Source organism: Chiloscyllium punctatum, chromosome 2, assembly GCF_047496795.1.
Source record: "Chiloscyllium punctatum isolate Juve2018m chromosome 2, sChiPun1.3, whole genome shotgun sequence".
NCBI lineage: Eukaryota > Metazoa > Chordata > Chondrichthyes > Orectolobiformes > Hemiscylliidae > Chiloscyllium > Chiloscyllium punctatum.
Window position 1 is genome coordinate 148,592,105 of NC_092740.1, and position 27,719 is coordinate 148,619,823.

A 27,719-nucleotide genomic window follows, 5' to 3' on the forward strand; every position below is an offset into this window, starting at 1 on the left:
GCGAAACAAATATTAACTCTCTTCAAAAATCAGAAATTTCAACTACTCAACCAAAAACACTTGGCAGGGCATTTGCCTTTCCTTGTAGTGACATGGGAAATGGCAACAAAGTTGGGAAAATATAACAAGAATAAGAAAAATTGGAATCTGGACAGAAAAGATGCCTGGCTTTCCCCTTAAGCTTTAAATAGTGATTTCAGAATCTTACTGTTGAATGGCAGCTACTTTATTTCCATATATTCGGATCACCTTAAAACACCAAACTCACCTAATTTCTAGATAGCTTCCAATGCTCTTCTCCTGCCTTGAAGCGATGGGTGGTGCAAATTCTCAACATGAAAATCAAGGCTCATTGATTGCTGACTCAGCCTTTATCCAACTGTTTTCAGGACATCATGGCATGTTCGGTGGACACTACCCTCTTTCACTCTGTGCCCAATGCAAGCAAGTGATAGCACATCACTGGCCTCATCATCTTCGTTACTTTTAGATGAACTCTCACCCCACTTCAATTCTTCAGGCCTTACTGTCAACCTGGTCACCTTGCCATAGGAAAGATGTTATTAAACTGCAAAGAGTGCAGAAGAAATTTAGGAGGATATGGCCAGGGCTCAATAGAGATGTTGGACAAATGAGGACCTTTTACTTTAAATGGGAGGAGACTGAGGTGGGATCTTATAGAAGTGTATAGGATCATGAGAGGCATGGATAGAGTGAATACACTCATTCTTTTTCCCAGTGTTGGGGATCACAGACTAGAGTGCATCAGTTTAAGTTTAGCAGGGAAAGAGTAAGTGTAAAAGGGGAACCTGAGGGGGAACTTTTTTTACGACAGTAAACACCCCTGCTTAATTCAAAGAACAGCAAAACAGAAAAGATTTATCCCATGCTGTAATCTGTGAAAATTTGATAGGCCAAGATCTAGTGAAAGTAAAAACTAACTTTATTTCTTAAAGTAGAAGAAAGAATAATTAACAACTATTCACAATTCCTTACTCTAAACCATCTTTTAGCTTCCCCTTCTGTAATACTAGTCCAATAAAACTGACAATTTACAAAACAAAACTTCTTTTCTCAAAAGCCGGCAGCTTTCAGTTTTCTCTGAATTTCTGTCTTTGCTTCTAATTGTGAATTCTGCTTCAGAGGTTACTGATCGATAAAGGTACCTTTTAAGAGAGCTATTTTCTGGCCGGTGTGCAGAGGTCATTGGCTTGGCAGTTCTCCTCTCAACCGTTCAATTTTGCCCAGTCTTATACGCCCAAAGCATCAGATTGTGTCATTGGCTTAAGATTGTTAATATACTCAACTCAAACCAGATTGGAATTTGGCATTTTTTGGGATATAATTTAAATTGATTGGCTTATTTAAAACCTGATTTGTCGTTTCCAGGCAACCAGCTAATTGAGTTGTTCAATCAGATGTTACATTACATTTATTTTCTTCATTCTGTCAGGTAGTTCTGTTGCTTTTAACTCTCAAAAGTACAGTATACCCACATATTCATAACAGAGGGTGATACGCATATGAAATTAGTTGCCAGCCAAAGTTGTTAAGGCGGGTACATTAACAACATTTAAAAGCCATTTGGACAAATACACAGCTCAGACAGGTTTAGAGGGATACAGATTCTGGATTAGTGGTGCTGGAAGAGAACAGCAGTTCAGGCAGCATCCAAGTAGCTTCGAAATCGACGTTTCAGGCAAAAGCCTGCCCGAAACGTCGATTTCGAAGCTACTTGGATGCTGCCTGAACTGCTGTGCTCTTCCAGCACCACTAATCCAGAATCTGGTTTCCAGCATCTGCAGTCATTGTTTTTACTCTTAGGAGGGATACAGGCCAAGTGCAGGGAAATGGGGTTAGCGTGGATGGATATTTTGGTCGGCATGGATCAGTTTGGGCTAAAGGACCGGTCTCATGCTGTAGGGCTCTATGACTCAAGGAAAACTTCAGATTTGCTTGCTTCTGTCAGGGTCACTGCACACTGGGGCATACACATCTAGATAGGTGTACAAGACAAGACAAGACTTTTCTTCGAAATGCACAAAATTAAACTCCAAGGAACATTTATTATGTAATTTCAACTAGCCATGGAAAAAATATTCAGTTATGGCACACGAAAACACCACTGCCAGCCACTTAAACCTTGGACATTGCCAAACCCTTTTCTCCCTCAGTCCACAGCTTGCTCGAATAAGCAGGGCTACCAAAATCAATACCAAAAAAAACACTAAAGGACATAGAATCCCTACAGTGTGGAAACAGGCCCTTCAGCCCAGCAAGTCCACACTGACCCTCTGGAGAAATCCACCCACACCCATTCCCCTACTTATTACTCCAGTGTTGAGAATTTAGAACTATGGGAAGCAAAAATTCTCACAGCAAAGATCTCAACAAGTCCTCTGCTCACTTGATATTGCATTGATCGTATTGCCTGAGTTCATGGTTCAGTCATCAATCTGTCATAATATTACACATTTCAGCCTCATTTCTCTATTAATGAAGTGCAGGTCGCCATTTTTAAAAAAATATTCCTCCACTTCAGTGTTTTTTTTTCAGAGAGGTGTTTGGAGTGACCAGGAGAGAGCATGTTATAATAACAGACTCAGGAGGTGACAAATGCATGGATGAAGGATTCAGCAGATTTACGTGTAGTAGGGTTGCCAGAAGGCAGTCTCTTTTAGGAATTTAAAAAGCAACTTCAAATGGAACTGGATTTTAAAGGTCTGAAGCAGCCAGATTGTGGTTAGGGAGGAGGTGGAACTGGTGGCAAAGGTGAAAAGTTTGTGGCCAAGGCAAAGAACAATGTTTGCAGCCTTCGTAATCCTCAAGAGAACGAAAACTGCAGCTCATCCCGAACTGTGCACTGGTCGGGTCGTTCAATAATATAGCAGCAAAGGAGGTGCTGGAGGGGTAAAGCTGGGTAATACATTTGCAAACGTTGCGAAGTTGTGTTGACGCTGTCAAGGGACATGTGTGAGAATAAGGGAAGGACTACAGTGAGATTCTTGGGGATTCAAGTTGGGGAGGTGACAGCCTGATGGCGATATCACTGGCCTATTAATCCAGAGATCCAGATAATACCTGGGGACCTGGGTTCCAATTCTGCCGTGGCAGATGGTAGAATTTGAATTCAATAAAAATCTAGATGTAAGAGTCTAATGAGGAGCATGAATCCAAAACCAGTTGTTGGAAAAACCCATCTGGTTCACTAATGTCCTTTGGGGATGGGAACTAGCATCCTTATCTGGCCTACATGTGACTCCAGACTGACAGTAATGTGGTTGATTCTTATCTGCCCTTTGGGCAATTAGGGATGGGCAATAATAGCCAGCAACATCCTCATCAGGGAATGAGTAAAGAAAAAGACAAATGATGTGGGGTCAGGAAGGAAACCAATACTTCAGTTGCTCGGATAACAGACAGGTCAGAAGGAAATCAGACTAGGGTTATTTCACTCCACTTAAAACTACAGAAGAGGGGGATTTGTTCATCTGCAGTGATTAAATGGGTCTCAGTTATCTCGGGCTCTCTGCTTGGGCCTTTTTAGGAAGGACAGTGGTGAGAAATTTAAATAGGATTTAAATTAAAAAACAACAAGTATGGATTTGGGAGGCAGCAACATCTTGAAAGATGTGAGGAAGGCAAGTTGGAGATCGCAGATGTTTGCGAGGATGGAGAAAGCTTACGTTAAATTTGAAGAGCTGAAGGTAGCAGTTTGAATAAAGAGCAGTATCCAATCATCACCAGAGTTACACGGTGTGCACTTTAGTGGGTGTGAGATCAAAGGAACAGGTGCTGAAGCTCATGAGGAAAACAGGTTTGGAAAAAAAGATGGAAGATTCATAACGAGATTCATAAGCAGAGTTGAAAGAGACTTGGCAGCCACAGCAGGGTGGGGAAGAGAAGTCAAAAGCTCACCAATGGCCCCATTTACAACCTCACTGTCCTTTCTAGAAGTTTTTTTTAAACTATTTGTCACCTTACAAATACCTGCCCAATTATCCTAGAGCTACTTGCTTGAATTCCACTCCATATATGATCAAAACTGATATCAAAAAGTCACCAATTACACTCTGCGACTCACAAGAAAGATAGAATTCCCCTATTTGTTCTTCTGGCCTTGTCTGCAGCTTCTGACAATTCATCAGGCCATGTTCTTCTACCAGTGACTAATCTGGGTGGGACAACCACCCACCTATTCCCATTCTTGTACATCTTCCACAGCCAGAGAACTGTTGTGATCTTCCCCTGTTCGTGCAGATACTCCAGGCAAGCTAAGCATCTATCCTTGGAGCATTCTCAACTCAACTGTAATATGCCCTTCCATGATATCATTGAAAAAAAAGGAAGATTCCACATGCTGTAATACTAGGTTCTAGCTCACTCCTATTGTCTCCAAAGTTGTAAGGCTGCTTACTTCACATCCAGTAACTGGAAGGGTATAACATTCCTCTAATTAAATATTGGGTTGACTGAAGTCATTGCTTGTCGTTGCTGTCACAAACACCACTCCCTCACGACTAATCCCATTCCACCTCCTGACAGCTGTCAGAGGCTCCAGCAGATTATTCACAAGCTTGGTGATGCATTTAAGCCCAAAATGACCTTCAATCATATATCCATGCTGTGAATAAGACTGTCTAATTTAACTTACATTAATTACCCTTTTAGGTCTCTGCTTCAGCTGAGCTGTTGCTGTAACTTGATCTGTGTCTCGGCTTCCCACAGACTTGAGGATCTTATCGCATTCCTGGCCTGCCTCTCACCTTTGCCCTGGCACCAGATTAGCCTTCCGACTTTCCCTATTTCCATCTCCAACCTCACAGCTCAGAGATCTGCACTCCTCAAATTGGTGCATCCCCAGTTCTCATGGCTCCAAGATTGGTGACAGTGCCTTTAGTCACCTGAGCTATAAAGCATAGAATTCCTTTGCAACATTTCTCTACCTCATTTCTGTCTTTAAAAGTTGCCTTAAAATCGGCCTCCTTGCCCAAGTTTTAGCTCACTTGTCCTAATATCTGTTCATGTGATTATGTTTTAGCTCACCCGCCCAAATATTTGATTGTTATATTGTGAAGTAGCACCTTCCAATGCTGTAGCACTCCTTTAGCAAGTTACCCTGGTTCAGACAACAGCAGGTTAGATCACTTCATAAATTGCCTAGGTCTCAACAATAAAATAGTGAGTTCTATGGAAATGGAAGGGGCAGGGGCAGGCAGAAGACTGCAAGGGCAGGGACAGCTTTACTGTAAGGAAGTCAGAAACTCTATCTCCCTGGAAGATTTAATACTTGGCAATTTAGACAGAACAGAGCAAAGTTTGACATGATCAAGCTGGACGTGAAGAATTGTTGTGACAGTGTGCTCCAAATACATTCATCTTGCCTGATCTTCCACATCCAGTGACATGCAACAGCAGTGCCCTCTCCCAAGCCAACCTGACACACAAAAGCAGCTCTGCTGGGTGGGACATGTCAGACGAAGGTCTGACACCACACTCTCAAAAGGAATTGTTCGGACACTGATCCCAGCAAGAGACCAAAACGAGGATGCTGATTCAGGATGGCAATGAACACATTAAAGACACATCACTGTGAATGTGAAGAGATGAACACGGGATGCTGGAAGGAGTATTTACATCTCCAAGCAACCCATCTATTCAACTCCTCCAGCACCACACATGGCCAAGTCTATAAATCCTGCACTAAACACACCAGCTATTTCATCAAATCAGAGTGAAAGCAATTCAGCTTTAATCCCAAAAGGATGGCCAAATGAAGATCTTCATGCTTGTGCTTCTGGTACCAGAGATGATGATTTGACTGCATTACTGAGAATTGACCAAGGTAGCAGACAAGTGAAAGTTTCCTGAACCTTAACTTTGACTCGAACTCAATGGAGATAACCACAGGTTAACAATGAACAAGTGAAACAAAACTGCAGCGCTGGATATGTAGACACGCTCAAATTACAAAACTGACACACAATTTGGAGCTTAGGTAACAAAAAAAAAATTGAATGAAAGCAATATACTGTGTGTAGACTGGAGAAACTCAGCAGGTCTGCCAGCATCTGTGAAGAGAGAAACAGAGTTAAACGTTTTAAGTCCAGAACCATTCTGAAGTGTCATTCAGGACTTAAAATGTTAACTCTGTTTCTCACTCCACAGAAGCAATTTTTAAAAGCTGTACTTCAAGATTCAATGACTCTAAACCTTCAAAGTCTTTTGGACTGTACATTTATGAAATTCATAGCTTAAATGAAACAAAACATGGTGCTTGCAAGTTGAAAGCTGCTTAATATCACTACAGTAAACATTCTATAGTGTACGGCAGAGTGCATTCGCTCATTTGAAGTGAGTGAAGTCACAATGGAATTAACTTTCGGCACCAAGTCAAGACAGTCAATTAAAAATATACTTGATCTCAAATTCATCCAGGAATCTAAAAACCAGAGACTTCAAAGTCAACCCCACTTTGGAGTAGTTAGATAATGAAGTGCCCTTCAATAGTAAAAACGTACTTGTGTTAATAATTGGTGTACATCAGGAGGATAGTATGAAGTCAATTTTATGTAGAAAATAACCAGATTTGGTTTAAGTAAGATATAGAAGAGAAAACAAGGGAAGGGTCACTGGCCCAGAAATGTTAACTCTGCTTTCTCTCCACAGATACTGCCAGACCTGCTGAGCTTTCCCAGCAATTTCTGTTTTAATTTCTGAAGAGAAAACAGGTTGGGGGAGGTGGATGAAATAAATCAAGTAACTACTTCAGTCAGTTAGCAGGTCAAAAGCCCCACATCGGAGGCATTTTGGACAACACTTCATAAAACGGGAATAGAAACAGCGACAGAAAGGATCACCACACTCTATTCATTATTTTCCACCTCACAAAATTAAAATCCCCTTTATCAATTTATATTGAGACCATTTACTTGGTGATTTCTTGTTAAAATATCAGTGAAAGCAATGTACTGCCAAACATTAGCCGGACTGATAATGGCTGATAACACAGTAATATTTGACTGCTATGAATTCAACAGTCATTCTGTTAAGTATTACAAATCTGCCCTGTTGGTTCTAGATTCATAAAAAGGATTACTATCCAGCTGGTTTTGACACCTCTAGAAAGCACAGGCAATCTTCAGCACTAAATGTGTTTCTTGACAGTTTTACAACCTGTTATTCCAAAGGCTGTGGTATTTATGGCATCATTCACTCAGGGCATTTGCCCACTTACCCTGTGGTTACTAATCAGTGAATGGATAGTTCATGGGCCAGAATTAGCGTGAAGGCGTCCTGCAACAAAGGAGCACTCGTTTCCCTCCCGCTCAAAAAAATAAATAAATGTTAGGGTAGACCCTTGACAGCGGAAACTATGTCTTCTTCCTGTTCTACTCATTTTCTGGTCCCAGACAAACTAATGAGACTTGCATCGAGATGCACTCGTTTATGCACAGGCCCAAAGGAAGATTTATGGCTTTCCAAAGCTCTTTTTCCCTAATGCCTTCCTGCTGATTCAAAAGACACCATGGCATCACCTTTATCACATCCACTTTACAGAGTCTAACATGCAGGGGTCTCCGCAGATTCCTTTTGCTATTGCTGCCTCCACAATTCCAGTGATATTTAAGAAAAAAGGTAAAGGGACATCAGCGTTATTTTAAGTAATACTTTGCTCGACAGTACAAGTCAGCATGCTCTAGAGACTTGGCCTGGGCAGTCTGAAGGCTGGCACAAACTTGATGAAATGATTTAAAATGTTTTTTAAAAAAGAAGTTAAAAATCACAACACCAGGTTATAGTCCAACAGGTTTATTTGGAAGCACTAGCATTCAGAGCGCTGCTCCTTCATCAGATGGTTGTATTTTAAAAAGAAAAAAAGTCTTTATTCTTATGCTGAACTTTTATTTATGATTCTCTCAAGCCTGCAACACTTAAGTATTCTATACCTAGGTAACCTGTACCTAAGATAGCACTAAAGTGGCGACATTACAAACTTTGAGCACATTCGAGGGCACATAACAATAAAGGCTAATGCAATTCAAAACAATTTAAAATATAAAACACTTCAATGTTTATCAGTGCAAATTCCTTTCTCCGAACACTCCAATTATTTCTACAATCCTAACTAATGGCAGCCCAATACATGAGACTTTCATCAGCGACCAACTAACTTTGCAATTTATTTGAAAATGAAAAAATTAAATCTGGGAAGCAGCTTCGGTTTGGAAGGGAAAAGATTTAAAAAACCCAGCTAATTCATGCTTTACCTGTTTAAAAAAAAAGCACTCTCTAAACCAGTTGAAAGATTCACCATTGTATAATCTTAGAGCTTTTGAAATTCCCCGCGATCAAAAAGCTACCATGACGGTGATAAAGTTAGGCCATTACCAGGATCAGACCATTGTGAAGAGAGGAGGTGGCCACTGAAGCTTAAGAGGGCCAACTAGGGAGGTAAACCATTGTTAAGTTTATAGATTTCTGGGGAGAATGAGATGTACTTTGATGTTGTTTAATGCAATTTACAGCCCGTTTGTCTGTCTGGGTGTCTAACTGACAGTAAACACACGGTCAAACATCTTCAATAAATCACAATCCTTTAACACATGCTCCTGCGAGCCAGTCACTACTAAGAAACTCATAAAAACAGAACCCCAAGTCTGCGTCTCTCTTCCAGGTTCTTTCTTAAAGAAAAAAAACTTAACATCAGTTGTTTTGTTTGTTTGAACACTTTTCATTTAAATGCCAACAAAACTTAGCAACTGTGGAGTCGTTTTGATTATAGTTGCCTTAAATAGGCATTTATTAACATTAGAAAAAATAACCATGATGGTTCAAGATAGTTTTGTAACAATTTTCCCATTTAAGCAGATAATAGTTCCTATAATCGTAAATATATAACAAGACCATATTTGGAATACAGCATGTAACAATTTCTACCCTTAGGATGCCATGTGCCACGTTTCATGCCCCTCTTTTATTCCTTTGGTGTATTATGAAAGCGTCACAAGGAGAACAAAGATCTGTTTCCACACTGCAAGGATTCTAATTCAAAAAAAAGAAACTGGAACATAGGGCTTCTTGCTAAAGTGCAAATGAGCAGAAGGACAAAGACTATACTGGCAGGAGTTTTGTGCCCACAGCTCCAGTTAAATAGCTTCATGCATCAATGCATTTGATAGGATACCAAGTCAAAATTAAGAGATCTGGAAAAATCTTAGAGTCCCTAAAGTGTGGAAACAGGCCCTTCGGCCTAACAAGCCCAAGAGTACCCCACCCAAACCCATCCCCCCATTACTCTACATTTAAATACACCTAACCTGCACACTACAGCCAATTTAGCATGGCCAATTCACCTAACCTGCATGTCTTTGGACTGTGGGAGGAAACCAGGGCACCCGGAGGAAACCCACGTAGACACGGGGAGAATGTGCAAACTCCACACACAGTCGCCTTCGCCTGATGCTGGAGTTGAACCCAGGTCCCTGGCGCTGTGAGGCAGCAGTGCTAACCACTGAGCCACCGTGCCGCCCCAAAAATGTGGAATCTTCCTCCATCATTACAATGTGGGATGTGTGGAAGACACTAAAACCAATTATTTCTTTACTGGGGGAGATAAAATGTCCAGGATGGGGATGGGAAGTAATAAAGTGGCTGTACTCTACAAAATTATAAAGCTGCTCTCTCAGAGAGAGATGACTGGTAATGCTTAAACCGGAGGATCACCATACTGCTGGCAAGGGGAGAGGTTCAGAAGGAGATTCCTTCATGGAACCCCCCCACACTGCCGACATCACTGCACCTCAAATCAGCCGAACGGCCAGCTGAGCTCCACAATAATCTCCCATGTTGCAGCTTGGTAAAATGTAAGGGGAGAGTGGAAAGCAACAGTTTTTTTTTAAAAGCCTGAGAAATTGAAGGAGTAAGAGGAACCAGCTATATAAAAGTAGATCACGTGGGATTATTCTCCAACAGGCCTCTCGCTTAGTAACCAAAAACATATCTTTTTACATTTACCTTTAAAATAGGAATTTACTTTTGAAGTTGCAAGGTTTCCAAGGCTCTCAAAGCAAATAAAAGGTTCTTATATTCCTTTCCTTGCAAAAAAAAATGTCCAGAAAATTTGCATTGCACGTAAGAATAACCAAAACTAATTGTGTAAAATTCAAGCCAGTTTCAGTTACTAATCAAAATCTCAGAAGAACCTGACGTGTTAGTTTTGAATATTGCTCAGTATGATTAAATGACTATCTGAAATTAGTTTTGAGGGGAATAACTTGATGGCTTAAGACATACAAGCAACTTTGCTACAAGCTTTGTGGCATACATTGTAAATGTTGGAAGTGGGGCGGGATATCCACACAGGAGAACAGGAAAGGAGCACAGACTTCACTCTGAAGTCCTGACCAGCATTTTGTCCCTCAACTCAAACTTGTGGCTACAGTCCCCAAATAAAATTACTGCATCCAAAAAAAAGAGTTCTGACAACCACATGAGATAATGATACACAATTTAAACGCATTATTTTCAAGTAGTGTTAGTATTGGGTTAACTGTTCACTAAGTACTGACATCAGACATAGCGAAAATGAGACTAAGGCAAAACTTTACAATCTGAACTCAAAGGACTGAAATGCACAAAATTTAACTTGACAAAGGAAACAACAATTTACACATTGTAAGAGGATGCTGATTAGACTACGGTTGGCATGAACATGCTGCAGAAGCTGTAAAGTTCCTGTTAATGGATTAAAGTCAAACCAGGCAGATGGACTACATTGCTGTTTTAAGAACCCATTACTCAAGTGATTAAAAAAAACTGTGCGTGGACATATTTCTTCTGTTTACCAAGAACACGGCCTTTTGAGAGTCTAAATGCTGTTTCTGGAACATGCAAGTGAATCATACGGTGAGCATAACTGACAAATGTTAAATATTAGTCCTGATGAAGGGTACCAATCCAAAACTTTGACTTTCCAGCTCCCCTGATGCTGCCTGACCTGCTGTACTTTTCCAGCTCCACATTTTATTGACTCTGACTTCCAGCATCTGCAGTCCTTACCATCTCCATGAAGCAGACCCAACTCGTCAATGCAGACCAGATATCCTAACCTAATCTTGCCCCATTTGCCAGCACTTGGCCCATATCCCTCTAAACCCTTCTTATTCATATACCTACCAAGATGCCTTTTAAATGTTGTAATTGTACCAGCCTCCATCACTTCCTCTGGCAACTCATGCCACACATGCACCATCCTTTGCTACTAAGGGATTACACTAGAAACCAATTTAAGATAAATCAGTTGGGCTTGCAGTGAGATTTATTTGGGTACATTAGAAGTTACATTTATTCACACAGGCCACTGTTCCTGCAGGAAAAAAATAACAACTTCTCAATGCAGAAGTTATAAAAGCCTGTGAAGACAGCCATCACGCATCATTCCCATGACAGTGTTCTGATCAATTTACTTATCTGGTTTGAATTTAATTTGGGATGGCACGGTGCATAGTGGTTAGCACTGCTGCCTCCAGTTTCCTCCCACAGTCCAAAAAAAATGCACAGGTTCGGTGAATTGGCCATGTTAAATTGCGCATAGTGTTAGTTGAAGGGGTAAATGTGGGGAATGGATCTGGGTGGGTTGCTCTTCAGAGGGTCGATGTGGACTTGTTGGGCCGAAGGGCCTGTTCCCACACTAATTAACCTAATCTAATCTAATATGGGCGGCACAGTGTTTAACACTGCTGCCTCACAGCACCAGAGACCCAGGTTCAATTCCCACCTCAGGTGACTGTGTGTGGAGTTTGCACATTCTCCCTGTGACTGCATGGGTTTCCTCCGGGTGCTCCAGTTTCCTCCTACAATCAAAAATGTGCAGGTTAGGTGAATTGGCCATGCTAAATTGCCCATAGTGTTAGGTAAAGGAGTAAATGTAGGGGGAATGGGTCTGGGTGGGTTGCGCTTCGGTGGGTCAGCGTGGACTTGTTGGGCCGAAGGGCCTGTTTCGACACTAAGTAACCTAATCTAATTAATCAGTTAAATTAAGATAGGTAACAGTCCCTGCTGAATCTCCATAGTCAAACCAATTAACCTCCCCTGTTCTTAATCTGTTCAAATTGTTGTTCCTTTTAAAGCAGATTAATTACTCACAGTGTGGAAACAGGTCCTTCAGCCCAACACGTCCACACCGACCACCGAAGCGCAACCAGCCCAGACCCATTCCCCTACATTTACCCCTTCACCTAACACTACGGGCAATTTAACACAACCAATTCACCTAACCTGCACATTTTTGGACTGTGGGAGGAAACCGGAGCACCCGGAGGAAACCCACACAGACACGGGGAGAATGTGTAAACTCCACACAGTCAGTCAGTCACCTGAGGTGGGAATTGAACCCGGGTCTCTGGCGCTGTGAGGCAGCAGTGCTAACCACTGTGCCACCGGGCCGCCGTTCTCCTTGCACTTAAATCCTGGATGAGTGAAGACAAAATGCTTTCGCATCACGTTTCTTTCCAACAACATAAAAAGGTTAAATTGCAGAATTAGAGCAATAAAGTAATGCAGTGGAAAACACCAAGGTTCCCATAGAAGGATCAGAAAACTATACAATTCTCAATTGGAAACCTAAAAAAAATGAGCGCAAATCAAAGGGGATTCAAAAGCATCGAGGATTCTGGATTCTTTGAACAGGATATTAATATTCACTTCATCGCTTTTATACTCAACTTCATAACTGACTCGGTCATGGATCAAGTATTGCATTCAAATCTGGGCTCCCTGATAGCAAGGATGTTCAGAGTCAGTACACTTAAGAAACACTGGAACATAATCAGCAAGAGGCACTAAGGGACCAAAATAATGGTGATTTTTCATGGGAATATCAAAGGGTTAAAAAGTCGCAAAGGGAGTTGTAGTGAAAAATGACTAATGTATTTGCAATGGTCGAAGTTTTTAATTCACTTGTTGGAGGTGGGCATCACTGGCTAAGCCAGAATTTATTGCCCAACATTATTTATTCTTGGGGTGGTGGTGGTGGTGGTGGTGTTGCCTTCTTGAACAGCTGCAGTCCATGTGCACTAAAGGGTCAAATAAAAGAATGAAGGGAAATTTCTCAAGGATTTGTCTCCTCTTCCCCTGAATGGAGATTTTTTAGATCATGAGTTGTTTTAGGAACACAGGAACAGGAGTAGGCCATTCAGCCCCTCAAGCTGGTTCCACCATTCAGTGAGATCATGGCTGATCTGTGGCCTAACTCCATATATGTGACTTTTGGTTTATATCCCTTAATACTTTTGCTTAACAATAATTTATCAATCACAGATTTACAATTAACAACTGATCTGGCTTGAATTGCTGTCTGTGGAAAAAAAAGAGTTTCAAACTTCTTCCACTCTTTGTGCGCAGAAGTGCTTCCTCACATCTGTCCTGAACAGTTTAGCCATAATTCTCAGACTGTGCCCCTAGTTCCAGAATCCCCAACTAGTGGAAACATTTTATCTCTATCTACCCTGTACTTTCCAGTTAATATCTTGAAGAGGTCAATCAGATCACCCTGTAACCTTCTAAATTCTTGTGAAAACAGACCTAACTTGTATAATCTCTCTTCATATCTGGACTTCAGGGGTTAAGTTATCATTCCCGTAAATACTTCCAAGGCCAACCTATCCATCGTAAAGTGGAGTTCTCAGATCTGCTCACAATACGCTAAGTGGGAGCTAACATGGAGTGATTCAGGCAAAGATGTTACTTTTGAACTATACACTTGAGAAAAAAAATTGTAAATAAAAAGACTTTTGGGAAAGGCTGACAGGAATGATTGTTGTAGATAGTTTCAGATCAACCTCTGCATTGGCAGGATAGTTAATTGCTATGGGTGGAATTTTCAAGCTCAGTGGGACATACATCAGATGGTATGTTATCACCCGCATTACAATCAAAATCTATGAAAGATAAACAGAAGGTACAAGTTCAATTGTATGATCTTACAGTTGAAAACTGAAAATCAGTCCTTAAAATTTCAAGGCTTATGGCTCAATAAATACAGCAAAAACAACAGATGTATTTGCAAACCAACACAAACCTGCCAACTGCTGCCATGATAACCCAGTGGAATAAATACATAGGAGTGTGTAAAACACCCAAAATGGTGAAATTCTAAATATGCATCTCTTTTCCACAAACTTTACTCTTTTTTTTCGTTTCTGCAATTTTAGAAATTGCTGAGAAAGCTCAGCTTTAAACTTTTGGATCGAGTGACCCTTCAGAACACTTCTGAGAAAGGTCATGTGACCCAAAACATCAACTCTGATTTCTCTCCACAGATGCTGCTGCCAGACCTGCTGAGCTTTTCCAGCAATTTCGGTTTAATCTTTCTGATTTACAGTGTATGCAGTTCTCTCAGTTTTTCTTCAAAGTTGCAGAGTCATGGTATTGCTAACAGTGCACTCATCTGCTTTTAGACAAGAATGTGAACCTCGTCAGCCACACAGTGACAGAGGACATGCTGAGAAATTTTGGCCAGGAAAGGAGGTTACAACATATACCAAGAATACAGATGTAGAATGCTGCTTATCATATGGTACTTATTTCGAGACAAATTGTGCAGAAAACTTATCTTGCATTCAATCTCACAACTATGCAACTAACCTGCTTGAATTTGCAACATGTAGACATTCGGGTTATATTGTCTCATCACTTTGGAATCAAACCGTGAATCACTCCCACAATAAGCTTTCTCTTCCTTTATTGCATGAAGCTCAAGGTAATTAGCTTAAACTTCCTTCATAGTAAGTCCATGTCCCACTTTAAATGGTTAGTTCAATTAAAATATTTTCTGATGAACTGTGTAATGCAACATTAAAATTTTGCGCAAAAGGCAGTGGACTTGATTTGCATGAAGCTCAAGCTAAGTGATATTCGAAAGGATGTGAATGCAATAAAGCCATCAAAAAACACGTTGAGTCTCCAGAGACTAAGGGCTGAGACTTTGAAGGAGGGAGTAGAGAAAAGAACGGAGGAAAAAGCAGAGACTTTGGTTTTCACACAGAGGTTGCTCTATTATTCTACTTGGACCATAAAACTATAAATCTGCATCAACTTCTGCCAATAAACCTGTCACTGTCCACTGTGAAGGTTCTCTCTCTCAACTTTTTGATGCATACATGACATAAGAAATCCCGATTTGGTAACTGAAATCATTCTTGAATTTTGTCAGACTTTACCTAGTGTTAAGTGAGAATGGAGTTTGATGGTCTAAGCTTAAAGCAGACAATCAGGCCACATAGTATTTACCACCCCCAACCTTGGTACATCGATTGCTCATGTCAGCGGGAACATAAACAGGAAATCATCAGAACCCTGCAATTATCAATTTCCTGAAACAAACAAAAGGAAAACAAAAGAACACAATAAACATGGCACTCTTTGGTGACCATGCAAGCCTCCTGCCAACAAAAGACACATTAATCGCAAACTGAATCATAAAAGCTTGCACCTGCAAGGCACTGTTTGATGTCACGAAGAACACAAGCTTCATCCATCCTTTTAAAAACAATTTTCTGTAGAATCCTTGCAAGTGATGATCACGAAGAAGTCTTAAAAAAATCTGCCTTTTTACAAAAAAATGATTACAAACTGGCACTGCTTTCAGCGCTTCAGTTTGTCGACAAAGAAATTTTCTCCACGTATGGTTCTAATACCGAAATTCATCATCCCCATTACATACCACAAAATCAAGGCACAAGACATAAAAAAAATCACTTCAGCTTTTAAAGGCAGAATCAAGTTTACAGAAGGAAGATATATTTTCAAATCGATAGAGCCCCGCTAAATTGTCAACACTGTCTCTCACTCTGGCTACACAACATAGTTTCCAACATACATGTAGGATTGGCTTAGCAGAGTTCAAAAACAAATCTCCATTTCCCCTTTAGATTTTAAACTACATATTACTGTGTTAACAAATTAATTTTGTTTCCATGAAGTTTTATATACAGAAACAGAAATGATGAAATTAATTTAACCATAAACAAAGTACAGACCTGTATCTTGTTTGTTTACGAATGCCTACAGAGCTCTACAAAAAGAAGAAAGATATTTGGTACAGCATAAAAATTTTGGGATGGACATTCATTAAGTTGTCACAATTTTCTTAGAAACCAAACAAAAATTATGAGTAAAGCAGATCAGCTGCAGAATCTTGCACCGAGTGAGTTAAACAATACTTTTTAAGAAAACACAATATACTTGACTAAAAATAGAAAGCGTTCTGCTTAGGACTTTCAGCATGCATAAAATGTTATGCTACAATCTAATGATTTGTTAGGAAATAGGCTACATAATTTGGAAATATTGACTATCCAGATTTTAATGGAAACAAAGGAATTTTTTTGGTAAAACACAAAGTGAAGAACATATCTTGAAAGATCTGCAATGCCATTTTCCTTCTCTTTATTCTGATATGATTATGGAGCTGGACAGGAAAGAGAGTCAGTCAAGAAACCAAAAAAAAGTGTATCACAAAGTCACGAGTAGAAAGTGAAACTGAAGTGTAGTAAATGGCTATTTTTATTTACTCTGTCAAATAGATATGTGTGATTTCACATGATCTTGTGTACAAATTACTTCCAGTTCACGTGGTTTGTAAATCAGATTATGGTAAATCCTGGACCTAACTCTGACAATTTCCCCATTCCTCCAATGCAAAAATTTGCTCACTAGTGAAACGGGGCTGGGAGCAGTGATCTTGCCAAAGGAACATGGATTTACCAATCATGACTGGAAGATCATTTAGCATCACAGAACAGACAGGCATTTATTCAAAACCAAAATGTTGTTCATGTACAAGTGCATGCACAAGAAATCCAAGACAGGGAATCTAAATGGTTTATGCTTTAATCAAAATGTAAAAAAAAAAGCGTCCTAGCTCAGAAAGTTTGGTTCTTTCTAACACGTCATAGATTGAAAGATGTTATTTAATATGGGATTTCTGCAGCACACAACTTGAAAATATTACACCAATTTTATTTTCCTGAAAGAAACAAAATATCAGTACTAGCCCTCTTCCTTGGCAAGTCAATCATTATACAGAGGGCCACCATTCAGCCCGTGGAGTCTGGCCTCGCTCTTTCAAAGACTAATCTAACTAATCTCAATCCACCCCTCCATTTTTCTCCATACCCTGCAGTTTCCTCCTTTGATTATTCATCAAAGTCTGTTTTTGAAAAAGCTACGACTGAATCTACATTTACCTCTCAATGGGGAAACATTCCAAATCCTCACTACTTGCTGCTTTAAAACTAGTTTCCTCACATTATTTGTCAAACATCTCAAATCTCTGCATTCTGGCTATCCGCTTATCCACAGCGCGATCTAATTCCTCTCGTCACTTGGTCATTTGTCATTTGAAGCATCTCTACCAAGTTTCCGTTCAGGCTATTTGCTGTTGAAACAACTTGACTTTCTGTAGTAAGCTTACTACATACATACCTATCACCTAAAAATCACACCCTCATGCCTTTCAGTGTACTTTTGTTCTTATTCAAATATTACCAGAAAGCACATAATCTTCACACCAGGAGCAGAGTTTTTGAATTACAATCTGATTACCTTAGAGCAGTATTACAAATGAAACTTTCAAAATTGCTATCTAGTTACTAGAATATATTGTTTATAGATTTAAAAAGATAAAGTAAACCTCTGCTCACTTCTGTGTCACATTAACCACATAAAGTATAGGTTTCCTTCTCAAGTTAGGAAATAATTGTATGTAACTGGCCTTGCAATCTCAACATTGCTAAATTTATGGGAATTGTTAACTTGAACTATTAAGGCAGTCATTTGGAAATATTTTTATTCATTAAAAACAAACAGAGTGAAACTCTACAATATTGCTATTAAGCCAACAAAAAAAACCCCAAAGATTATAATGCACAACTCTATCACTAAATGAGGAAGAAAGTACAAATCAGAGTGATTTAATCTCAAAAATAACTTGCAAGCCATAAAAGCAAACCAAAGTTCAACATAAAACGCAATTACTTGTGTGGGTTTTCTTTTACAAACATCACAAATGTCATCTGTATTTGCTAAATTTACAAAATTAAGCTCTTGGCTATAGCAAACACAGTACAGGAGTAAATCTGTGTAAGTGATAAGCAGTTGCTTGTTTCAAAATTAAGGTATCAATTTTCTTCACAAGAAATATTAGAAAACACCTCTTTTTATTGTTTATTTCCTACAAAATAGTTAAAAGAATCAGACATCCCAATGTTGGATAGCCAACCACAACCTTAAAACGATACATTCCTGTCTGAGCAGCTGCCGTAATTAAACATCTTGCAAATTGTTCCGTTTCCATGTGGTTGGTAACTTAAAGATGGAATATACTACTTTATTTTTCCAACTGAAATGGTAAGACTGCTTTAAATACCAAATTTTCATCTTTTATGCTGTTCAACAAGTTGAAATTTTAGCACATAAAAATCATTTGATTACTCAGTCATTTATTCTCAACTCTTAAGCTAACTTTATTAGAAGAAACATTGACAACACAATGCTTTTGTTAAAAAAAAGGACTCAGTCTTTTCAGAAGTTTGGGGTGGGGTGGAGGGGAGTGGATGTAGAGCAGGAGCTGTTTCTGCTTTTCTGTTAATAGCTACCACGTTGGAAAAGACCAAAAAGCCGAAGATTAGCGGAAGCCGCTGATGCTTTTTCTTGCCTTATATCCTATTTTCTGCCTTAGTCCATTTTCCAAGTTCACTCTCCAAAGAGGCAGCAGTGGATCTTTTAAGTGCAAACATATACTGACGCATGTAAGAGGCAACAAACTTTATTTTACCAGAGGGGAAAATGATCAGGGGAGGAACGGGCCAAGTTCATGCTGAAGCAGTGACAAGAACAGGACGGTAATTGCTTACTTCGGATTCAGCTGCAATTGTAACAATTATTGGCTGCTAGAATCAGAGTGAGAGGATTGTTTCGGAGAAACAGACACCATTCAGAGTGTGCCCCAACTGCCCCAAAAGCGAGGACTGTCCAGCCTTTTAGAGAATTTAAATTGTGCTGAGTAGCACACCAACTAATACTGAGCAACACTGCACCCACAGACTTTTTAAACAAAGGAACACTTCAAGACTTCGTCATCTCAATTTCCCCTGGAGGTGGAAGTTGAGTTTGGAACCACATTTATGTTGATCATTCCCAATTTTAAAAAAAAGTAATTTAAACTGGTCACATTTATGCTGTATTTAAAAAAGGTATTTGTGGTTGCATTTTGGTTTTGGACATCAAAAAATTCACAATACATTCCTTTCTTTAAACTTTCCTTTGAAATCCAGGAATGGCTATTCTAAAAATACTTCAAAGTCATTAATGGTTCCTTCCATATAGTTTGCGACTGACCAAAGCTAGATAAATATCTTTGACCACTGACCGATGAGTCAAAACGTCTGTAAATCCACATGTCATGAGCTTTGCATTATTATAGACTAGTTTCAACCAGCCAGATTACCACTAGGCAGGAAGACAACTTTTTGGGAATAAGATCTTTAAAAAGGAAAAGCGGCATTGTCCCATTCTGATTCTTAAATCTGAACACGTAACTCAACTTTAAAACTACCACTGGAGCTTTAAATGATCCTTAAATGTTGATTAATAATATGACACTAACACCTGCCATACATTCTTGGAAAGAACAGAGAAAAGGCTAGCCTCCCAAATGGCAGATTAAACAGCTCCATTTGCACTTATAATCTCTGTCAGTCTCCACTGCAACTTCACCTTATTTAATGCTTTGTCCTCACCATAGACAGAGCTGATTAGAACTTCCCATTGGTGCTCTTTCCAATATCATCATCATCAATAGATGTTCAGAAAATTAGGGGGTTTTTTTTGCATTGATTGCTCTCCCAAGATCTCAAAATTCGGAACTTCATCATCCCACTACTTTTCAGGATTTATTTCAGTTGGATGGACAGCTGGTTTGCATTGCAGCGTGACATCAATGGCGTAGGTTCAGTTCCCGCACCACCTGAGATTACTGTGAAAGATTCATCTGGTCAGCCTCGCCCCTCGCCTGCGGGTTAGTGACTTTCAGGTTAAAACCATCACCAGTTCACCTCTCTCCAGTTGGGATATGCTAAGACTATGGCGATTTTACCTATTACCATCTTCCTGTAATCTTCATGCTTTCAAACCTAAATCTTGGAATGAATTCACAAACCCTAATTCTGTTTGATATTTAGGTCTTTCTAGCCTCAGTAATACCTGCTCGATGGATCTTTTGTCCCCCGCCATGCCTTCATACATTTGAAAAAAAATTATAATTATTCTTGGGTTGCTTGCTGGAAAAATAATGCTAAGGTTTCCACTTGACGTCTTGGATTTTATCTTTATTCTGTACAAATGTAGTGTATAAGCAGATTTAGTCTACCACAAGGTTAAGGTTTTATCAATAGGATGTTCAAAACTAAATTCCACAGACTGAAAACAAGACACAATGAAAAAATGTGGTTAATATCCAATTTTTTTGGTGTAACAGAAATTATCCTCATTAAGCAAACAGATGTTGAAATAATTTTCAGTTAATTAGTGTCAAAAAGGCAGTCATTTTATTTAAAGAAGGGCAGTTTCCGAACAGGCAAACGTCTAGTTGTTTTTAAATGCACACTATTGAGGTCACATGTTAATTTGCCAAGAACAGACTGTTCATCAGCATATGGTCCAAAGTACAGGCCTAACATTACCGTTTCTGAATAGGAATAAAAATCAATCAAGTTTAGTGCTAACACAAAAGTGAATACAGCACTGCATACAGAGATCCAAATCACGTGCTTGAATAGATTAGTGTTCCTTTCAAACATTGGTACGTAATGTTTGGCAAGAGGATGCATCTGAATGTTTTTGAGAAAAAAAACAGCACTTTATTTCTCCATTTGGGAGCAAAACCTAAACTGGGAAATGGCAAAGAAACAGAATACCAAATTATATAAAGCCTAACCTTGCAAAAAAAAAAGGAGCAGATTCATGGTTGGAAGCATGCTGTTAGAGGTACCAACATTTTTCACATCTTTGAACTACAAGATCCATCATTAACCCTTTAAAAAAGTAATCAAGGAAACTGATTCATTAAGTTATTATTTACACATAGAAGGTAATTTTCAGTTTGAGAACAAACTCATCGCAGTTTAACTTAAAAATGCAGTTCTCTTCAAAGCTACATCCACCCAATGATGCAAGGTGCAACCAGAAGAATTCAAATGCTGACACATTAAACCTCTGAACACATGTGCCATAACCACATACAAATTCACACTGCAAAATTGACAGCAGACCAATTAAATTTCATAAAATCACCATTAAACAATCGGGTATGGTTTTTGCAATTCATAAGAAACTGTTTGTAGTTTCCTGTTGCACATTACTATGACCTTGGGAAGTTTGTAGCAGTGTGGTGCTGGAACACCACAGCAGGTCAGGGAGCATGGGAGGAGCAGGGCAGTTGATGTTTCGAGCATAAGCCCTTCATCAAGAATGAGAATAGTGAAGAGCTTATGCTCAAAATGTCGACTCTCCTGCTCCTCAGATGCTGCCTGACTGGCTGTACTTTTCCAGCACCACATTCTTCGACTCTAATCTCCAGCATCTGTACTCCTCACTTTCTCAGAATTTGTAGCAGTGTTCAATTATGTCGCCTGGAAGAGAGAATCAGGCTGCAATCACATGAAAAATCGATCATGATCCTATGCAGTGACATGTGTACCATTCACTTAATTCCCCCCTCTCACCCCCAAAAACGCACATGTACACACGCGCACAATGGGAAAAACAATTGAGGAACAAATAATCAGGCATGAGATGCAAATGGGTTGGCAGAAATAGGCAGGCAAATGAAGGGTTGGTTTTGGAATTTAGATTAGAACAGACATGATATCAAATGTGAAGGATGGAGATAAACAGACACAAACAAACAAAAAAAATTGCTATGGCAACAAAAGTTAAGAAAGTTATGGTGAGTTTTACAAAATAAACACAAGGTACAAGTTTTAAATGAGATTGCTGTTAAGACTTTAAGACAGGACCTTGCAGTAACAAAAAGGTAAACTGATTTTTTAAAAACTTGAACTAACTTTCATTAACCTTACAGCAGTAGTAATTTGTTAAAACAAATTTATTCATTGATGTTCTTGTTCTGGTGCTAATGGAAGATACATAATACTTCAAGGTGACAATGCAGACTACTAGAATTATATCGTGGTAATTTCAGGATCCTTTTACAGATGACATGATACCTGATTTGGCCTTTTCACTATATAAAGTTGCCATTCTTATTGTGAAGAAAAATCAGCTGTGTCATACTAAGGTGTTCCAAAGCATTTTTGACCGAAATAAACTGTTATCAACATTAATGTGAGTCTGGAGACTGCAGCCAGGAGCAAGAGGTTTGCATTGCAGAGTTAGAAGAAAACACCACTGAGAATTCGAGCAATTTGCAGAGAGCATTTCAATGAGGATCTCCAGTCTGAAGCTGCATGATTATCATGAAAGTGACTAAACTGCTTCTTACACTAAAGAATTCTCATTGACAAATCAACACAAAAATCAAAAAACACCAAAAATCAAATTACCTCTCAAAACACAGGAGGAGGACAATAAAGATTGGAAAATATAAATGAATTGGAAGTAGCAGCAGAAATATAAAAAGATGAGAAAGAGATTTGAAAAACTTTGTTAAACATGGAGACAATTACTAGTGCTTGATAAATATACAAATAACTTTTCATGGTCAGATTAGCTTAGCAGAATGCTGTTTAGAATTCAGTTAAACCTGATGGAATTAAGTGCAACTTTTCATGAAGTTTCTAACGGCAAGATGAAAGCTGAAAAGGTGACGTTTTGAGCACATCAACTGATTTCACCAAATGCTTACACGGTGGGGGTGGGGGAGATTTGGTGGGTGGTGCATCGCTTCAGACAACGCATGACGTTTCTGGTCCCTATCAGTCGAAGTTGTGAAAAACCCACCCAGAACAAAAAGATCTATCTGAAGATCTAGTGCAAATGCAGAATGTTAAAGGGGAATCCTAATCATCAACTCAGTGCCCAAAGCCTTGGGTGAAAGGGTCAAATTCATCAGCAGGTTTATTATTCCTGCTGGCTAAGAACATAGAACATAGAAAAGTACAGCACAGAACAGGCCCTTTGGCCCACAATGTTGTGCCGAGATTTAATCCTAATATAAAATATAGTAACTTAACCTATGCACCCCTCAACTCACTGCTATCCATGTGCATGTCCAGCAGTCGCTTAAATGTCCCCAAGGACTCTTCTTCCAACTCTCACAAACCTCAGCAACTCTGCTGACACCATTATAAGAAATTGTTACTTTCTGAAAATGCAGAGTGACAAGCTAAGGTGGGATGGTTTCTCAGTTGACCAACTCGTTAACATACATTGCCCACAGTCAATACCAATCACTTGCATAAGTCACAGAGAGAGAATGGGTGATTGTCACATTTCTCACAGATAACACTGTGGGAGTTAGCCACCCATCTCTCAGTCACAGGCTGTTTATAACCCAGAAAGTACCATGCAAATGCTGAACTCCCAGACAGTGTCAAGGACGGACAAATGTGGCCAAGAACAGAAAAATATTTTCTTATGGTGCTAAGTCACCTACTCCTGATTAATCACTTAACTTTTGTACCATTTTACTAGGTGCTCAATCTCAAGACCAAATGCAACAAATTTGCAGCATCCACCATTCGTTTGTAAATAAAAGTCCCCAGTGCCTTTAGAAAACATCTAGCTCTGTATTTGAAATGCTTTTAGCATACGTTGTACCATATTACTAAATACTGAATACCATTAAGCAAATAACCATAAATGTTAGTTTATTGGCTCAAATACAACCGCAAAGCTTTTTTGGCTTGTGAACATTTGTGAAATTGTGCTCCCTCATGTTCCTTCATATTGATCTCTCTTTGACCTTTTTAGGGTTCCCCTTTTCCACACTTCCAACCATGGGCATGAAAGAGAGGTTACATCCATGTCAATTATGTGGAGGGAAATCTGTTTGAGTTCCCCTCCATCTAAAAAGAAACTTAGTGGATTCCCCAGTGCTCAGCCAAAAGCCTACAATCACCTCAAATGAGAAAGGCATTGAACCTAGTAACGACTTTGTTAATTTGAATGTGCAGCACCTTTAAAATCTTTTTGCATAAATTCTAAAGGGATTAGCAGCCAACATAAAGCTGCACAGCATTGCAGCTTCTAAGGAACTGTTGGCTGTACATAGCCATGGAGCTCTGTAACACCCAACAGGCATTTACCTTGGCACACTCATGTTGCAAGCCTGGAAAAGTAGGCACGTATCCCCACTTCCAATCACAATAAATGGCAACGCTTCACGGTTGCATTAAAAAAAACAAGGAAATTCTGAATATCAAGCATCCAGCATTTCAGTGTGTAGTTGCAGAAAATCATTTATAAATTGTGGATTTCTGTAAGTATTCAAAACTTTTGAACCAAAAAGGCACACATAAGCTTTCAGTGATGTATGACTACTCTTAGCAAGTTTCTGCAAGCCAATGGTTGAGGTTGAGGTTGAGGTTGGGGGATCTTAAATTAGAAATTCTTCTGTTTATATCTTTTGTGCAAAAAACTTGGAAGATTATTAATACTTATATTCAATAATACAAATATTCAATAAGATTTCAATTATATTTCTGCTCTTCTAGCGTGGCTGGTAAAGTCACTTTTGACAAAGTGTGTACTTGTTGGGTTTTCACAGTAGACATAAAAATATCAATTTGTGGTTACTTTCGCAATACCTTCAAACACTGCACTAAAAAGCGAACATTTCCATTCTGTTTCATGTTCGCACTTCGACTGGCCCATTAGAATTGGTCTTTGCAACAAAAACAATTTTTTAAATCTTCCTTTGGCCAACATTAAATTCAAATAAGTCCAAAACCTTGAGGAAGTAGAGCCTTATTTAAAAATTGCAGACCCCTGTCATCACAGAGCTACACTGATGCCTCAAAACTTGACATAAACCCAAAGATACAGGCGCGCACACAGTGCGTTGCGGGTGTGTTTCATACAGTTGACAATTTAGCAACACGACCACTCACCACCACCCTGCAACATCCACTTAGCACAACACTAGCGGAGGAGGGGAGCAGTCCTGAAGAGTTTCTTTACTCCCAAATTACCCCAGAAAAGGTTGGATTTTCAACTATTACTTCCCTCCAACTGTTTGTTCATAATGTGTGTGTGTAAGAGTGAAGAGAATGTGCCAAAGCAATAAGACAGAGAAAAGGAAAGCTCAATTCTCTTCCACACACACTGCAAAGACACCTGTTTAGTTTGCAGAGAGAAACAGAGTCAGAGTCAATTATGACTCTTGAGAATTAGTGATGCCAGATCTATAACGTATTTCTGGAACTTCCTGTATTTGACATTTGCACTCATTCATTGTATTTTCATTTTATCTTGTTACTTGATTTCATATGCACAAGTATTGTCACTGCCTGTAGCATCGGCTGACAAATGATGATGACAATTCATTACAAACATGTGCACTAACACTGCTCAGCAAAAGAACACGCTGCCCCTAAGGTCACCGAATGGGAATGCATGGTCATTGAACAGATGAAATCATTGATTTGTAATCAATTATTGTGCCACTTTGGTGTATGACTATTATAACATATAAGTTTTTACAACTCGTAGAGTCCCCCAGACTGGAGAAACGTCACTGAAATTTGTCTTTCAGCAAAATAACCGTAACCAATTTTACATTCAGACACACTATAAAAATCACATGCAATGTGCTACTTTACACCATTTCATACTTGACAGCTTTAGCCCTGGCCACTTCCAAATAAATGCAACACGACTGGCAGGGTACCACGTTCATACAACAGCCTTTGTGAAAATGGAAGCTTGATAGGTAGGATTAGTTTTACGGAACAAAAAGACTTTTTTTAAAAAACAAGATCCTTCTCGAACATCAAAGCTTAACATCACGTTATCATGATTTTAACTCCCTCCTTCTGATTGCTTGCCTTTTCTTATCAACACTCAGACCAGCAAACAAGTCACTTACTCTTTTCCTCCTACTTTCTAAATGACTAGGCTTCCACACGTTAGACCTATGACTAATAAATTTCAGCAAATGAGTTGCTGGGCAACAAGGCATATAATATAATCTCAAAACTAACAGCTTACTAAGGAATAATGCAAAACAAATGAGAATTTTTTTTAAAACTGAAGAATGACATTGATGATTTTCTTACAAATCACTGAAAAAACTAAATAGTGAACCAGTTTAAATTGTGTGCCTCTTATTTCTGCAGACCTAAACGGTGTGTGAAAGCCCGAAAGGTAGTTGAAATAATTCTTTTCTTGGGGGTAGGGTGTGGAAGAAAGTAGTTTGTTATTTACGGAGCATAAAAGAACAAAGAAAAGAAACACAAATGAAAGCTGGCCTCAAAAAAAAAGATACTTACAGCATTGTCAAGTATTTTTCCAACTGAAATTAGAGACGTAATGTCTCAAATAAAATGCGACACAAAGATGTAAATACAATGGCAGTTTTAGAACCAAAAGTTCAGTTTTTGACAGCCTCACTATGGTAGGTCATGGTGGCGTGCTAATTTGTCTCACAGCATGTTTCTGCTCAAGATTAATATTAATTGAGAGGATCACTCCAGTGATCTTTCTGAATAGAAGATTTATTTTTTAAAATAAAACTAAAAATATACTGGAAAAGACAGCTCTGCAAACTGCACTTTGCCATTGCAGACTGTCAGCTTCATGCAGATTCAACACACAACAAAACGGCAGTGATATTTGAGCAAGCCAACAAAAAAAATCACCAGCTGAAACTCTGGTCATGTGCAGTTATAAATAAGGAGTGTTGAAAAGGTACCTTCGAAGGGATACATAAAGACTTTGCAATCTTTAAACATAAGTTGTAATGAATAGTACAATTAAATTTGTGAACTTTCAAGTTGCCGTATGCCTAAAGCAATCTACCATCCTCAGTTGGGTTGAGAAAGGATCCAAGTTTTGGGTGTAATCTACCTTTCTCCGACATGTGGATTGACCTGTACATCTTTACTATTTTCTGCTTTTGGTTGACAATGTTACCAACAATAAAGCAAATGTCTGCTCAAACCTTTGCAGCTCGCCATCAGCTTTTACACACTTGATGACACATGGGGATGGAAGCAGAAACAATAATGATTATATCGAAGATTTGCCCAGTAATCCTTTGACGTTCTGATGTAAAAATCAGCCAACTTTAATAACTACACACATTTCACTAAAAATTCAAACCATATTGCCTTTCAGAGGAGGAAATACAAACCTTCTGAATGTTTTGATGACAAAAGGAGAGAGAGAGAGAGAGAGAGAGAGAGAGAGAGAGAGAGAGAGAGAGAGAGAGAGAGAGAGAGAGAGAGAGAGAGAGAGAGAGAGAGAGAGAGAGAGAGAGAGAGAGAGAGAGAGACTCTAGGCAAGCACCTTGGATCAGATGGAACCATCCACATGAAGGTTCGTTTACCTTCAGCCCTTTTAAACTTTGGAGGAGTTACACAAACATAGATTTAAGACTGGTTAGAGCTATTGATGGATCAATTTGTAGATATTATCTTGAACGTAATTGCAATGGCCTTTGAAGCTCAACTTCACTGCCTCAAAACGGTTTTAAA

At 39.2% G+C, this 27,719-nt stretch overlaps 1 protein-coding gene across 2 annotated transcripts in view; it reads right to left on the reverse strand.

Moving 5' to 3' along the window:
• Nucleotides 1-27,719, reverse strand: part of mllt3 (MLLT3 super elongation complex subunit) — a 175,659-nt gene that overhangs the window by 68,657 nt on the left and 79,283 nt on the right. The window lies entirely within an intron of this gene.